General features: G+C 36.6%; 1 protein-coding gene across 2 annotated transcripts in view; it reads right to left on the bottom strand.

Annotated features, from left to right (window-relative positions):
• The window catches only part of LOC149774882 (uncharacterized), a 35,860-nt gene extending 18,753 nt beyond the window's left edge, over nt 1–17,107 (bottom strand). Inside the window, exon 1 of one of the 2 annotated variants that reach the window (XM_089944690.1) lies at nt 16,806–17,107. The gene's annotated coding sequence lies outside the window, so the exon portion shown is untranslated. Of the gene's footprint in view, nt 1–6,157; nt 6,241–16,805 lie in introns of those variants that run through there. The other variant, XM_089944691.1, reaches the window with a different exon arrangement.
• Between the last annotated feature and the right edge of the window lie 250 nt (nt 17,108–17,357).

Below are 17,357 nucleotides of genomic sequence, written 5' to 3'. Positions count from 1 at the left end.
CCATTAACTTGAATTCAGAATCTGATATTGCCCCACCGGAGCTACTTCGTACGTCAAGACTTGATGATATCAGCGATGACAATTTCTGATATGCGGCCGTGGCTGTATTTAATTTTACCGTGTAGTCGTGTAATTTTGTGTTCGCGCATGATGATATTTTTTTCGCGATGATACAAAAGACACCCGCTGTAGTTATAGCTGTGGAAACACATATCGTTGCAGCGATTACTGCAGTCACTGGGGTTATCGCTGATAATATTACTCCGGTGGATGCAACTACCGCAGATACAGAATAAACCATGATGTCTAACACGGTAACACGTCTACGGTATTTTTTTACTTTCGACGTATACTCGTCGATGACGGTTTTCAACTCGGATTGCCATTCACGTACTTGATTGTATCTATACTCATTTGCGTCCATTATTTGTTTACGCGGTGACCAATTGAGGTGTTTCTGCGACGAATTCCAAACACCACCAGTAAGATGTTGCGGTTAATTTCCTGTCTGCGGCTTCCAGTATAAATGTTTCTACGGTTTCCTTGTTTAATATGATAGTCACAACCCTGGAATATTTGTCAGTGGAATGTCTCCAGGGATATGTTGTAAAGATCTCAAACTTAGCGGCACTGAATACGGACAACCTGTGCACGCCAGTGGCTGTTGCTGTATATTTGATAGTATTATTTTGTCGGGACCATGTTGCGAATCCCGATGATACCGTGTATACGATGTTAGTGATATGCCCAGGGGTAACTCCAGTGGGGACTTTTATCAGACTGGTTTTGTTAACGATCTCAGGAATTCCCGCTACGATGTTTTGCTGTGTTTGTTTGATCGTGTTAATGTTATTTTCTATTATATGAATTTGATCTGAAAAACTTTTTTCTGTTCTGACTACACCTAACCGGGTATTAATCTTGTTGATATCGTTGGCGTTATTAGTAAGATTTGGTATGATTTCAGAAAGTTTCATGTCGATGACTGGAGGAACCCCAAAGAACTTATCAATGGACTCATCAGCTTTTGCGAAGTTTCTTCGAAGTCTTGTAAACGCGCCCACGTGAACATCATACTCTGCCCGCAACGTGGTTAGTTTACCGTCAATGGCGCTAGTGCTTGTGTCTACATATTGTTTGTTTGCGGCATCTTCCGGGGATGTTGGATCTCTTAAAACGGTTATTTTGTTACCGTTCATGCTGAGTTCACCTGTCATTGTATCACCGGTCTTCGCTACACGGGCTAGTGCAAGTTTTTGCATATCATCTCGGAAAGCTGCAATTGATATCGACGAATCTCTGATTCTGCCGCTGTCAGTGAATACAACGATGTTGTCCGTGGTAGCTCCAAGGACCCTGCGAATTATGTCATTCCACTTAATGTTACTGGTTCTTAGCTTGCCATGTCGAGCTTGAAAAATTACAACCTCATCTGGGTCTATCCCGGTCAGATTTAAAAGATCATCAAATTCATCTTTGGTCACATACTTTGATAAATCGATATCTTTTTTTTCTTCCTTTGTTCTGCTTGATCTTCCGTAAATATCAACCATTATTAGTTACAGGATTATTTAAATTTGCAGTATATTCATGCACGACTTTGTGAGGAGAACTCGCTGATTTTGAGATTGCATCAAGAACATTTAATACTTCACGACCGCATATCGGAGGATCGGTTAATGTTTGTGTTGGCAGCGTTGAGTACCAAATCTTACCTGTCAGGGGGATGCTTTTTGTATATCGAAGAAACTCAATTGGCGGTGCTAGCCCGTACGAATCGAAATAGATAATTCCACGTGGATCGATCGCGTAAGCAACCCAGTGAGTTTCTGGACCATCGCTGTTATCAAGATTAATAATTCCGGTTTCTGGATTATTCGGCCGTGCTGGTAATTGATCGCGCATAAAGACGCCTCTGAAGTTCTTTATACGCAATTGTTTAACAGCATCAAGCAAATCAAAATTGGACATCGGTGTAAAAACGCTACCGTTTCTTAAAACACTTTGTGTTTTTAGAACCTTTTTGGGTACCATGACGCCGGAGTTCCCGGTAGTCTTAGACCTGATCCGCGAGTCCACTTTTTTGTATCCTGGCCCTGTGGCTTTCTTTAATGCCATTCCAGCAGCTGTTCCAACAGCCCATAACGCGGCTGCTTTTGCGACTGCGGGAGCAGCAGCAGCTATCAGTGCTGGTATCGGGGCGAGAAAAGGAAATATACCGCCGGTTTTAACCATATCTTTGACCGCGGCTGGAGAGAAATCAAGTCGAGCTCCAGTCGCTGATTGTTTTGCTTTATTAAAATGTTTTAGTTGGGTTTTAGTCAACGATAACTTGTTTGGACCGCCAGTAACCTGATCGTGTTTTAGTGTTATTGTTGTCCCACATGTGCTCGCGTTTTTCGATTGTAATTTCTTCACCTGACCAGGAGTCAGAGTGACATTAACATGACTGTATGACATTTTATTTAATACGAGATTGATCTAATTGTTTACACGTTGCTGCTAGCAATGTTACGTATTTTCCACCGGGGCATCGATGACTCTCATTCGTCCACCAACACCTTCAAGTAGCATTGCTTTATCGGAGAGTATGACAGCGATCGCTCTAAAACCACCAGGAATTGCAGGTGGACCAGCAACTGCAGCGGGGAAATCACCCACGTTAGCCTTGAAGTGTATATCAACGACCGATTGTTTGGTTAAATCAAGATGTTCCAGCGAAAATAATAAATCGGATACAGTGTTGTAAAATCAAACTGATATCTGCAAGCCGGTATCAATATTTTGATCACGTCCCATAAATGTCATCAGACGATGATACGCACGTGCGACTTGATTGTTTTCAAAATCTATCAATAAGTCTTTGGATGGTTCTTGATGTCCGTTTATTCGCAGCGAAACTTCAGAGACATTAAGTTTGTCAAATATCATATGACTCCGCGCTTGTGAATTTACTCTCGCATTAGCCTGGAGTGCAACGAAAATATGTCGTGGTGCTGACACTCCTTGCTGTGATGCTATGTGCCACGTGAATTGCCCGGCACCGGCGCCTTGAATGGAATCTGTGGATGTTGTTAACCATGATATCAGTGATTTGCCACCTGTGTCCATGAAAGAGAGTAGCCGTTGCTCTTCAACTAACGATGGGGACATTACTGGCATCCACAACGCAAGCTTGAATAATATTACTTTACCGTTAGCAACACCAGCATCACCAGCATCACCGTCTCGCCAGATAGCGTCGTTATCATCACCTTTTCTAACAAGTACAACTGTATGCTTGGCTCCAAAAATAACCTTTCTGACACTTCTGCAAAATCCAAAGATGTGAGACAGTGGAATTGCACATGAAAATTTTCTACGATTACCCGATAACATTAATTTACGTGTAGCAAAACCAAGATTGTAATCGGGATTTGGCGCCGAGACAGCTGTGACAGCTGCTGGTTTGTCTGGAGTATCTGGCAATTTATCGTTAGTTGCTGCAAAAGAGTTAGCTAACATTGAATATCTAATAACAGGTCTTCCATTCGGATGATCAGTATTAGCGAACATCATAGTCGGACCAGCCGATCTAGTGTAATCATCTGAGTATCGTGCTAACCCGATAATTGTTGTAGCAACGTCAACGTTATCCTGAATTATCTCAATTTCCTTTCCATCGATGCTATATGAAGCACTTCTGAATAGCGCCATGACGCCGTTATTAACAAGACCAACTTGGATATTAGCGTCGTATGGTGCATCAAGAGCGACATCTGTTACAAGTTCCCCCGTGACTTCAAGGAATGCTTCAGCGGGTAAGAAATATCTACTTGTATTATGCACTTGTAATTCAATTCGCCCGCGTTGATTGGGTGTTCTTGCCTCATAAGAATAATACTGATAATCGCGCACAGACTCATCTTTCAATACTGGTGCATCCATATCGAACGCTGGATCTGATACATGTTTGAACATTTTTATATAAATTATCGTCGTCTAAAACGAAGACCACTTCGGGAAACTCCACTTCCTGATATGAACGAGGTATTTATTTGTTCAGGTTCTTGGTTTACAAGAGATGCGAGTTTTTGATTTGCGGCCTGATTTATTACTTTACTGACAGCCGCGGGCATAGTTTCGGTGCTCGGTAATTTTACTGGTGGTGGTTTAACCGCTTTCGGTCTGCGTATTAACCGTACCAATCTATCCTTGACTGCCGTAAATGCTTTCCCGGCAAAATCACCAACAACTCCAAGGGCTTTATCTTTAACAACATCAATAGCCTTCATCGACAATTGTTTTGCAATCGGTAACGCCTTGGGGGCTATTCTTCTAAACAAACCCGTAGCAATATCACCAAAACCATCTCCGTAGGTTGCGCGATAGACCGGTAATCGTGAATTCACTACTCTGACTGGAATAGGTTGAGCATTGTGTATAATCATTTTATTTAATTGTTGTTTCTCTAACTAAAATTACTGTGACCTTCAGTCGCTGTAGTAACCGTCTGCGAGTTCATTAATAAGTTCACGGTAGATGCTGATATCCATGATACCACGTTGAAATAGTTGCTGACAGATATCTGCGGCTTCATTTATAATTTCCGGAGAGTTATTTCCGGCACGTTTTCCTCCTATGAGAACTTCTAGCCGTGATACATCATTGATGATATTATCAGGACAGGCAATAAAACCTGACCCTAAACCTTTTCCTGATGTTGATTTGAGTTCATCGAAAAATCCCTCTGGAATGGTTTCCTCGGGGGGTGATTGTGGTCGTTGTTGTTTCTCTTTTAACTCTGCCAGTTCCTCACTAAATTTTATATAACCAGGATCGCTTAGATCAACGGGTAATTTTTTTTCCACCAAAATATACCGCAGTTGCCCATTCCTCGGTGTCCATTTTTTGTTTACGTCTTTTTCTTAAAAATTTTTCTCTGTTATCAAAATTATTTAAAGCAAAAGCGGGAAGAAACATAGCCTTATCTAATTTATCAAGATCTGCTTGCGTAAACATATCTCGAGGAGTTAACTGTTGTTGGGTCTGTTGCAACGGAGGAGGAAGTCGATATAATTCTTCTGATTCTTTTTCTGTTGGATCTATGACGACTTGCGGTTTAGCTATATTTTTTTGGGAGTTTGCTTTTTATGTCGTTTTGTCTGTCGCATTTGGACATCAAATCGATCTGATCCTGACATATACTCTCGATAAAATACATCACTGGTATCTAACCGTTCGATACCCTGTTTTATTTTATAAATTCCATCGAGAAATTGTTGTTTAGATACCTTTTGATTAGGATCTTTTATAAACTTTTCTCGAGAGTGATAAGCCCTAGCAGCGTCAACGCCAAAAGCAATTATTTCATCTCTGTTTCTGACTGGACGTTTTTTGATTTCATCCGCAAAATCTTCAAGAAAGTCTGTTTTATAATTAAATCCTTTAATCGGTTTAGGTTGAGCCCGCTTAAGTTCTTCTATCGCTTGAAGCAAACTTTTCTGTGGTTGTTCAGGATCAGTAGGATCGGGTTTTCCTATGATAGCGGTTTTAACTGTTTCAGTAGCTGTTGTTACGGGTTTAAATAATTCTTCTGCACCTGTTGCAAATTCAACTTGTGCTTGCTGCCGTGCTTGTAATTTTTGTCTTACACAGTCTCGCACAGGAAGAAATTTTTTTATTGCTTCTAGTCGCTCTCGAGCTAGTCTAGCAGAATGTGCTTCTCCAATGTTGGCCATTATTGTTAACTTAAATTTTTAATTCACAACAGAAATCCTAGAATATTTACATTTTTAGCAGCAGAGAGACTGAGCCACCAAGTGTTTCGTCTAACCCCCCCCCCCCACCGGAGTCAAGAAGTATTTTTATAGTTAGTTATTTTTCATGAAATAACTCTTCCAGTCAGCAGAGAAGGCTTATTTATCATAGTTTTCTGAATAGAGGGTTTATTTTGTGAAATAAGACCCTCTATCAAGAGTGTTCTCGATAGAGGATTCTGTTGGAACGAATAGTTGGTGGGCTCAGTCTCTCTGCTGCTAGTACTGCCACTGCTTAGTACATCTTTAGGGGCAGACACGCAAATGCACACTTCTATAAAAAAAAATTAACTTCTGTTATTAGACAATTTCTGGGTTGTAAGTAATAAACAAAATGCAATCAAAATGACTGCACTTACCTAACTACTTTTTCTGTAAATATTCTGGCAAGAAGGTCATCGATCAGGCAAATTTACTGTCTATGTTATATAACTTGCCTCAACTGAGTAAGGGCGGACACTATCTAGACAGAGGTGTAATGTTAAACAAATTTAAAGCAAACAACTGATTCTCACTGGCTGGTTCCGAAAGACTTTGTCCTGCAGTCCTGATAATGCTATTATAAATAGAAATGTGCTGGAGTGAACATAGTGACTTGAAGCAATCAATAGCTTGTATTGTGATTATTTAGCAGCCATGACTCGCACTAAACAAACTGCCCGTAAATATCTGGGCTTTAATGCCACTATGCATAATGGAGAGGGCCCAAGTGTCCAAACCTTTACTCAAATATAAATTACAATATTAGATCTATTGATATGGAAAATGAAAATCTAAATAAACTGGACAAAGACAACTCATTATATTATCAAAGAAACTCTGTATAGATCAAAAGGTAGAGGGGACTACTCAGCCCCCTACTGCTACAACGTAATTAGGCTAATAGGTTGAAAAAAGACAGCGTGGGAAGCATTATATATTTACTGGTTTAGCTTCACTATGAGAAACAGACCGGAAATATACAGAAATAACAACCTTGCTAAAAAAAAACTAGAAGTACCGAGAAAATTTAGCTATATCAAAGAAACACTACTAAAATATAGAGATAGAATATATTTATGGCAATTAGATACCAAAAATACCTATGACTGCATAAGAGAAGATATATATATATATATATATATATATATATATATATATATATATATATATATATATATATATATATATATATATATAAGATGTAGAGTAGAGCAGGACAACTGAAGGGTAAACTGGGTAAAAAACAAGATCCGTAAAAAAAATAAGATCCGTAAAAGTATAATTTTTAAATATCTACTCAACACCTGGCTCACAGGCAAAGAAGCTGTTAGACGTCAAATGATCAGAATAATACCTAAGAGTCCTTTGTGAAAAGCAGCTAATTTCACAAAACTCCATACCATCGCCCAATTTGACAAAACAAAAAATAATTGGTTAATGTTAATTATGGAAATATGTAAGAAATATAAGTGCCACAGAAATAATATTTTATATATAGACGCAGACTTTGAAAACAAAGTAGTTTTAAAAATAATTGACTATATCACAACAACCATGGTCAAATTATAAGAATAATAAAACAAAACATGTAGTTAAAGAAAAATGACCACGGGATCTAGTTTACAACCCAATCAGAGTATGTACCAGCCAGTGCGCGGGCTAGACCCCCTGGGTCCCAACTAATTTAATAAATATGTTTCATGAAATTATAACTAAGGGGAGGGAGATGGGGGGGGGGGTCGGTAAACAACCCAAGTAGGGGTCTGTACCAGCCCTCCGATGGCCTAGTGGTTAGAGTGTCCGCCTCGGAAACGGAAGGTCGCGGGTTCGAGCCCCGGCCGAGTCATACCAAAGACTTAAAAAATGGTACTAACAGCTGCCTCGCTAGGCCCTCCGCATTAAGAGGTTAGTGTTAGGACTGGTCGGCCTGGTGTCAGGATAATGACATGATGCCCCAGTGCTAGACATCACTATAAACTGGTACACTGCAGACATCGTAGCGATATGACTGAAAAATTCTTAAAGCTACGTTAAAAGTCCAAATCACACGCACACACGCCAGCCAGTGCGCGGGCTGGAGCCCTAATTTTATCTCTCACCCCAGGTATTTCAATGGGTTGAAGCTACTTCAAAAGGTTTTATGTATGTAATGGATGTTATGGATGTATTTTGAGTATATAACATAAAATAAAATAAAACATGCAGGAAGAAAAATGACCAGTGGATCTAGTTTACAACCCAATCGGGGTGTGTATCAGCCAGTGCGCGGGCTAGACCCCCTGTGTCCCGACTAAATTAACAAATATGTTTCATGAAATTAAACCAAAGGGGAGGGAGATGGGGGGAGGGCTTCGGTATACAACCCAAGTAGGGGTCTGTACCAGCCAGTGCATGGGCTGAAGCTCTAATTTCATCTCTCAGCTTAGGTATTTTAATGGTTTGAAGCTATTTTAAAGGGTCTTATGTATATAATGTATTTTGAGTAAATTTTGTCTAGTTTTAATTTGCCAAATTAAGCAACAGCTGAATACCCGATATAATAAATAAAGATTAATAAATAAAACGCCCCCTTTAGATTTTTTCCATCATCTTCCCAACCCTCTAGAAACTGTAGAGAAATACAGGGATGAGGGAAAAAGGAGAAGAGACATAGACATCGTAGGGCTATATCACAAGGCGCCAACCGAAATGCCCAGGCCTGCGAAAGAGCCTCAGAAAAATCAGCATGTAGGATATGGACAAACGAAACATACAAATGGGGATAAATATAAGAACAAAATTGCAATACCGGGTATCCACTAAAATATTTAGGCCATTTTGAACCTTTTTCGGTCTAGGAAATAAAAGTACGAGAAATAGGATACATATACCACTTAATGATAATGTGTCTAATCTAAAGAAGTAGGTAAAAAATAATTACTTTATTCTGGAAAATAAATATAATAGTTTTGGGAAAACGGTAAACAAGGCTATGCTCACAAAATAAGAGAACCATAAAAAAGGAAAATAAAGAATATGCGGCTTCTTATTGAGCATAGCCGTATATTTTCAAAATTTAATCTGAGGGAAAAGGAGAATCGCCACATCAAAAGTGCACCAAAAAAAACCACACATTAGGATGTCTTTTTCCTCTATATAAAGACACCGATTCTCTTTAAAACTCAGAAATAGATTTCAAAATTCAAAATTTAACAAAATTAGTTTAAAGTCACCAAATAAAAATATGCAGCAAATCTCTTCCTCTTAAATAAACTGAACATAGAAGATGAAAACTCGAGGGTAAATTTGATATACTTGCTGTCCTACCATACACATCCATAGCACACAAACAATATAGCAAACATACATATAAGATACACAGGACATAGGGGAATCTTGGGAAAGGTCACTGCAACACAACAAGGGAAGAGAATCTAGCTAGGAACAAACCTAGATCGGATGAACCACCCTTTAGATACCTTTAGATAACACTAGGGAGAAAATAACCCATCAAAAGTTTACTATTAAATAAATTTTTGGTCAAAGTTCTTTTATATAAAAGAATAAAAAACACACAGCACACTCACCTCTGGAGGAAACAAAAACACATAAAAAAACACTTGTATTTTTGGGGGAAAAATGGGGTAGTGGCATCTGTCTGGTGCCCCCTCCCCCCCCCCACTTAAAAGTATGTCTACAGGAGGAAAGGCTCAGAGGAAGCAGCTTGTTAAAATGTGCTACACCAACATACTAAAGACTCTTGGAACAAAAGTTTGGAAAATGTACAGTCAACATCGGAACACGCTACATAATGCCTTCTTACTCAACACAATCATTCATGCATGCATGCCATCACTGAATAATCTCCGCTTTATCCATGCAAGTAGTAAGCCAGATATGATTCGATATGCATGTGGGTGAAAATATAGGACATATAATGATACCCGCATTATTCCATGTTACAATTTCAACTTTATCATGCAGTCTGGAAAGTCACCATGCCCAATGCAATTCACATAACCTTTTCAGCAATGTATATGCTTGTTAATGGAATGAGGTTTTATAATCAGGTGATCAACATTCACAAACAAACTATTGTGGCATAAATGGGATGCATCGAGCTCCTTTGGAATGTTCAGACTTCTCAACTTTACCATTAATACCGGTCTGGGGACATGCATTTTCTTCCATATGTTCGTCTCAGGATCCCTATATGACAATAGGCCATATAAACTATTAGATGTTACACTTCCTGTCCATAGTATACAATCACTATTATGTGCTGGCACGTAATTTAAAGATATTTTTTACTGACAGGCTTTGCAAAAAATCCTCCATTGTAACTTGTACATGATGTAGGAAAAAAATATCTGCTAATAATGCTGAGTGTCATATCCACAATATATCATTTATGTCAATTTTAGTGGGAAAATTAATTTTAATTTTTAAATAAAACAATTCATTAAAAATATTTAAAATTAACATTTTAAAATTTGAATTGTCTTATTCTATTTTTAAAGTCAATATCCAAATGATGTGTACATTTCATAAAGAATGTATACAAAATTTAAAGTTTGATTAACACTGCCTCGACATGACTCTGAACAATTAATTTTCGTATGTAGTCCCTACATTTGTTTATCAGCTTGGAACTTTCCACTGTTTGACAATCAATACAAATCATATGTTAATGTAAAATATCTTCAAAAATGACTTCAAGGTGAAGTTCTTTTCCTAGTTTCAACAACATTTTTTGAGAGGCTGGACTGTAAAGAAAGCAACGTGCAATGGAACACAGATTTCACTTAATCGTCAAGGTCTTATTACTCACTGTACACTGTCACCAGAATACACCTACACCATAAACTCATATTCTCAAGAATAAACAATTACCTTTAAATCCATACCGAAATGCCTAAGTCTAACTCTTGTATCACCACTAAAAGGAGACAGGAAAAATGCTCTAAAAATAGACTAGGACTACATTCGTGGGTACCAAACTGGAAGTACTAATTGTGATCTGATTCCTAACAAACAAAGAAAACGCGACTGCCCACCCAAGATAACCACACAAAGCCGAGCTGACCTTATTCCCTATAGTCATAAATACAAATTAGGAAATAACTAATCTTAAAAATCAAAGAGAAAACATCAATAGTAACACACCGCCAGAACTACTACCAAGAAAAAAAAAAATAACGAGGCAGCAGGATGAAGTTGGAAATGAAATTATAGAAGACCAAATAGCCATGGGACTAAGCGACCCAGAAAACATTTAAATACACAGCAAGGCAAAGAAGAGAATAAAGAAATGGTGACCCGACAAAAGCGCGCAAAACAAATGCGCACCGACATAATTGCGCAGTCAATAGCGCGCAGCGACACATGCGCACAGGACATAAGCGCGCAGACATAAGCGTGCATAAGAACGTGTTAACAAATATTCTTACAATATAATGCATTAAATAAATAAAACATACAAATTTGCCAAACAATGTTGGTTTATTTACTTAGAATGTTTATTACTCTATAAACGGCGGGAGCCCTATACACACTTGTTGTGAATTTTAACAAACCTATTATTGACTTATTACAATAATAAAAAAGAGAATATTGTGCAAAACTTGATTGATTTATGTATAAATCATACGTAGAAATGTTAGATGTCAATATTATGAGCTATTTCTCGAAGTAATCTTCTATAGGTACTGTTTCATATGTTAGAACCAAAGCCTGGAGATGGCAATTAAGACGAACGTACTTTGATTTAGATGCCTCTGATTGTCTGATGCCCGAACGAAATCTCTGAAATTTCAATTCGTATTGATCTTGTTCTTTACGAAAGTGTTCGATTAACTTGAATACTGATGGATGATGACAATCTATCGTTTGTTGAAATGAACGATGCCAGGCTTCAACTGTACACATGCGCGTTTTTGTCTTGCGAGTATTTGTCAGGTTGTTTATTATTTCGCGCAATTCTCGCTGAGGTTTTGTCGGCGTGTTTTTGTCTTGAGCGCTTTTGTTACGGCGCCTGGAAGGGTCTCACTAAACACCCCAAGACACGCCAGGACACCCCAAGACACCACGGGAAACCCCAAGACTCTCAAAGAACACATCAAGACTCAATAAATTTACCTACTTCAATTTTCAACAACAACACAAACAAACATAGAAATAAAAAGTGTGAATATTTAGCGATTGTTTATTTAACGGAAAAAATAGCGAGGTCAAAGAGTTGCCAAGGGAAAGAACTCCCATTTCGACGAAGAGTGTTCAGGTGCAGTAATGTGAATATTTATCAACATTTATAAATAAGTAGCAATACCACATGGGAGCAAGACATTTCGACACCAAGAAAATTTCCAAGACATTTCGACCCCAAGACACTTCAACTCCAGTCAAGGGACAATTTGCCCCCAGTTCATGCATATTTAAAATAATAATTAGCACTAATATTAATTTCCACTAATCACGCCATTATTCATTGACATCTGCAATTAAATAAGATACCAACACATCTCTAAGTCGCCGAAAAAAATGTCAACAGTTAATTAAAATTATAGTCACGTTTATTAAGTTAACGAATGCACGCTAATTTGAGTGCAAAGAAATCACAATTACTGCACACTAGAAATTTGCATTAAAAAAATCTGATTTTAGTTTTAGAAACAATAATTAACACACTGCTAATGATCATTCCCACTAATCACACGGTTATTCATTGATGTCTGCAAGTTATATAAAAAAGATGTGAACAGTCAATTATAACTAAAGTCACTTTTATTAAGTTAATCAATGCACGCTAATTTGAATGGAAAGAAAAAGGTTTGAAAATTAAACGCACCACATGCTTTAAATTTGTACAAAAGAGCCAAACATTTTCATTACATGCTAGTTTTTATCCTAAGCTTTAATAAAGGTGTTTGGCATACTTGTGTGTACATTTTGCATTAATTTATAGTAATTACAGTTTATACTGTGACATTTCCGATCGGACATATTTTGATATAATATGAACTGAACTGTTAATTGTGACAATGGCGTTTTATCCTTATATACAATATCATAAGCATGTCAGGCCTCGCCAGCTTGCTTTGTCTTGTAATAGATGCGGGAAATGACAGCATCGCATTTGCGATACAGGTTCATGTAATGATTCATTATCCTTTTTTGTTCTGTCAGTCTTCCTCTCTTCAATACTTATATTTATTTATCAATTTATTTCTGAACTTAACATACCAAGTAGCATAGATGATGCTTGTATATTCATACATGTTAGATGTAATAGTATATATATCATTATATTTTTCCTCCAAGCCTACCAACTTTATACAGTTATATAATTTCTTTATTTTTAGAACATGATGTAAATAATTAAATATTGAATCAATTAACGATTAGCAAAAACATCGTACTAATTTCAATATTTCAGGCTGATTCCAACATTGTTTGCAGTAATTGCGAAGTATTAGATGTTTGACTTTAAATACCAATATATCATGTTCTTTAGTTTTAAATGTAATTTATTTCTAAATTAATTAGTACTGAGCATGAAGTTAATTGCGAAATCTTCTATACAATAAATCAATACTAAGATTACAGATACATGTAAATTCTTAATAATATTTAACTTTCCAAAACACAATAATTTTTTTATATAATTAGCAGTATATAATAATAATAGCTTTATTAATTAAGGTGTATTTTCCATTTTGTGATTTCATGTACTTTAATTTCTGTATAAGTTTAATGTCCTTGAGGAAGTTTGCGAAAATCTCTGTCTTCTGCTTTTCGGATTTGCACCTCCAGACTCTGTCATGTATGTGTCAAATGTGTTCTTTTCTCGTTAACTGATAATTCCCGCTGTCGTAAAGAGTGCTTCTATCATCTATGAAATGGAGCTGTGTCACGCTGAAAAGTTTATGTATTAGATCTTGTGCATGTTGTGGTTTCCAGTCAACTGAAAGTTGTAGAATGTTATTAATGGACTCTGCATTGTCATTAGTCAAATTCACGCGTTCAGCACTTTTGCAGCTATCTTTTTGAAAAAAATATTTACGTAGTCATGGTTTTAAGTTATTTTTAAAGTATGGTGCAAATATTGGATGCTGTTCATTGATGATTGTTTCCAAAAGTTCCAATCGACTTTCAAAATCTATTGCAGTATTTGTGTCTGTGATGACACCGGTATCAAATATTTGGGTCTTTATTATATCACGTTCACCCTTTTCCACCCATATTTTATTTTGAAGGAAGTGCTGACATTATCCTTCAGATGTTTCGTGCACAGATAGCGTGTAGCCGAGGAGAATACAGGCTCTATTGGCTTGGTTATACCCTTCTCATCATCACTTCCAAATTCCATCATTTCAGGCACTCTTACTTGTACGGACTCAACACATCTATCTAGCTCTGTAGCAATATGTTCCAGAAAGCTCTTGTAAATTCTGTAAGAGGCGTACGTGTACAGAAGGACATGATCAATACATATCGGATGTTCATTTTTACTGTTTCCTTCAACTCTTTGATATGTTATACTATCGTTTTACTCATCAATAACTCTTTGATATGTTGTACTATCGTTTTACTCATCAATAACTCTTTGATATGTTGTACTATCGTTTTACTCATCAATAACTCTTTGATATGTTGTACTATCGTTTTACTCATCAATAACTATTTGATATGTTGTACTATCGTTTTACTCATCAATAACTCTTTGATATGTTGTACTATCGTTTTACTCATCAATAACTCTTTGATGTTATACTATCGTTTTACTCATCAATAACTCTTTGATATGTTGTACTATCGTTTTACTCATCAATAACTCTTTGATATGTTATACTATCGTTTTACTCATCAATAACTCTTTGATATGTTGTACTATCGTTTTACTCATCAATAACTCTTTGATATGTTGTACTATCGTTTTACTCATCAATAACTCTTTGATATGTTGTACTATCGTTTTACTCATCAATAACTCTTTGATATGTTGTACTATCGTTTTACTCATCAATAACTATTTGATATGTTGTACTATCGTTTTACTCATCAATAACTCTTTGATACGTTGTACTATCGTTTTACTCATCAATAACTCTTTGATACGTTATACTATCGTTTTACTCATCAATATCTCTTTGATACGTTGTACTATAGTTTTACTCATCAATAACTCTTTGATACGTTGTACTATCGTTTTACTCATCAATAACTCTTTGATACGTTGTACTATCGTTTTACTCATCAATAACTCTTTGATATGTTGTACTATCGTTTTACTCATCAATAACTATTTGATATGTTGTACTATCGTTTTACTCATCAATAACTCTTTGATATGTTGTACTATCGTTTTACTCATCAATAACTCTTTGATACGTTATACTATCGTTTTACTCATCAATAACTCTTTGATACGTTGTACTATCGTTTTACTCATCAATAACTCTTTGATACGTTGTACTATCGTTTTACTCATCAATAACTCTTTGATATGTTGTACTATCGTTTTACTCATCAATAACTCTTTATGCAGTTTGTTTTGTAAATATAATGCGAAGAAAGCAGATTTGCTAGAGAACTCAATAATCAATAAATATGCATTGCTGTCTGATAGTGTTGATAATGGCCTGGTTTACTAAAAGTTAATTTTATATTTTCTTTATGGAAACATTGCAAAGTTATTTTGGTAAAAATAAATGTAAATGCGATAGCTCATATCTTTTTTTCTGATTTCAGCTAGAAACTTGCTATAATAAATAAATTTAAAACGATGAAAAATCTACCTTTTATATTCTAGTACTATGCTTGAGAAAACATTAATAACTTATAAAACAAACCAGCTATGTGTGTTTCATCATTTTTCATCTTTTAATCAGTCTTTAATTTGGGTAGTATTATTGGCATGTCCTCTCGATTCGCTCTTGAGACAGTAATTCATACAGAGAATTAAACGACTTGGTGGTTTGTGAGTTATTGTTGATAATTAATCGTCTATGTGACTGTACCAATCAGACAGCTTAGATAAATTACATCTGATATATCAAGCATGACATTGATGTAAACTCGAAAGGAATTACAGAGCGACTTTCCTTCACGGCTACTTAAAATCAAGGGAAATCACTCGCGTGGAGCTTGTAACACTCTTTGGTCATGTATTCTGAACGTCTCTGTCAAAAATGTTGATACACGATTTAAAATGAAAATTTGTATATAAACAGTTTATAACAAAATAAATGAGAAAAGTATGGTGCACAGCCATTAAATAAGGAAATTGTTTGATAATATTATAAAATTAAAGATATTTGATGCATAAGAGTTAGTTTCCGTAGGTTATTGGAAATTGGGACATCAACCAATACTATTAATCACTGATGTCTGTATGTGTGTTTGCTTTTTTTCTCTCTTCTTAGTACGTTTTGGAGAGCTTTGGTGCCAATATATGTAATATTGGGGTGTTTTTGGAGAGTCTTAGGGTGTCCTGGGGTGTCTTGGGGTGTCCTGGGGTGTCTTGGGGTGATTAGAGAGACCGCGCCTGGAGATCCCAAAAAAGAAAAGACAAAGCAGCTGTGACAACGTCGCTTACAAATTGCGCAAATAAAACATCACAATGCACCAGGAAGCAAGATGGAAATGGCACTGTAATGAACATTACCTCCATTACGAATTTACAATGTAATTACTATGCATAATTTCCTAGATGAGATATGTGCTTTATGTATGGTAATATGTATAATGTACTATCAAGGACGCGTCTTTCAGCGTTAAGCAACTGAATTTTGTTACCTGCTTTGTGTATTGGAACACGCTGACTCACGATGCCTTGACACGATTTGATAGACAGATTCACAGGGGCTCGTTACAAAGAAAATCAAGGGATGGGGGTTCTAACCTGTAATTATTACAGGTTAGAACCCCCATTCCTCAATTTTCTTTGTAACGAACCCCTGTGGACAGATTCGGTATGTATTGTAACCTTGTATGAATATTTTGTGCAAATTTTACATGTTAGTCATAGCAGTATAATGAAATTACCTTGTATCATGTATAATTCCACCAGGACATGGTCAAATTATTCCATAATTCCAATGTTTGGCTGTGCACTCGCCGTCAAAATACGTACTAATCCACCATTTGCACCCTTTTGGTCAGTGAGCGCTATGAAATTGGTCACTTGATCTTTTCCTATAAATAGCACCACGTACATGTAAAGTGGGGCTTCACTGTTATCTTTTCCATCGTTCGGAGCAGACGGAAGTAAAGCATCGGGTGACGTTGTACCCATTTCAACTATTTTATAATGTCTCAAGCTATGTTGGATAAACGTAGTCAAGTTCCAATGGTTAGTTCTAATGAAATTTGATATGTTTGCTTGACATTACGAGGAATTCCAGAAGTTATCTATTATTCATGAGATGACGTCTGCTACCGCATTGGTTGATATGATTTCACCTTCGGTGAATTATCACCGCGATTAACCTATGCAAGTGAAGGCGAGAGATAATTACGATATATATAATCCTGGGAAACATACAAATTGTTCCCACAGAAACTGATATATAAGTATATTAACGCTACTAAACCGTC

The sequence above is a fragment of the Sinohyriopsis cumingii genome, unplaced genomic scaffold (genome assembly GCF_028554795.1).
Source record: "Sinohyriopsis cumingii isolate HCF-2022 unplaced genomic scaffold, ASM2855479v2 utg000127l, whole genome shotgun sequence".
Lineage (NCBI taxonomy): Eukaryota > Metazoa > Mollusca > Bivalvia > Unionida > Unionidae > Sinohyriopsis > Sinohyriopsis cumingii.
The sequence above is the reverse complement of the archived record's forward strand: the minus strand, read 5'-3'. Positions and strand labels throughout refer to the sequence as shown.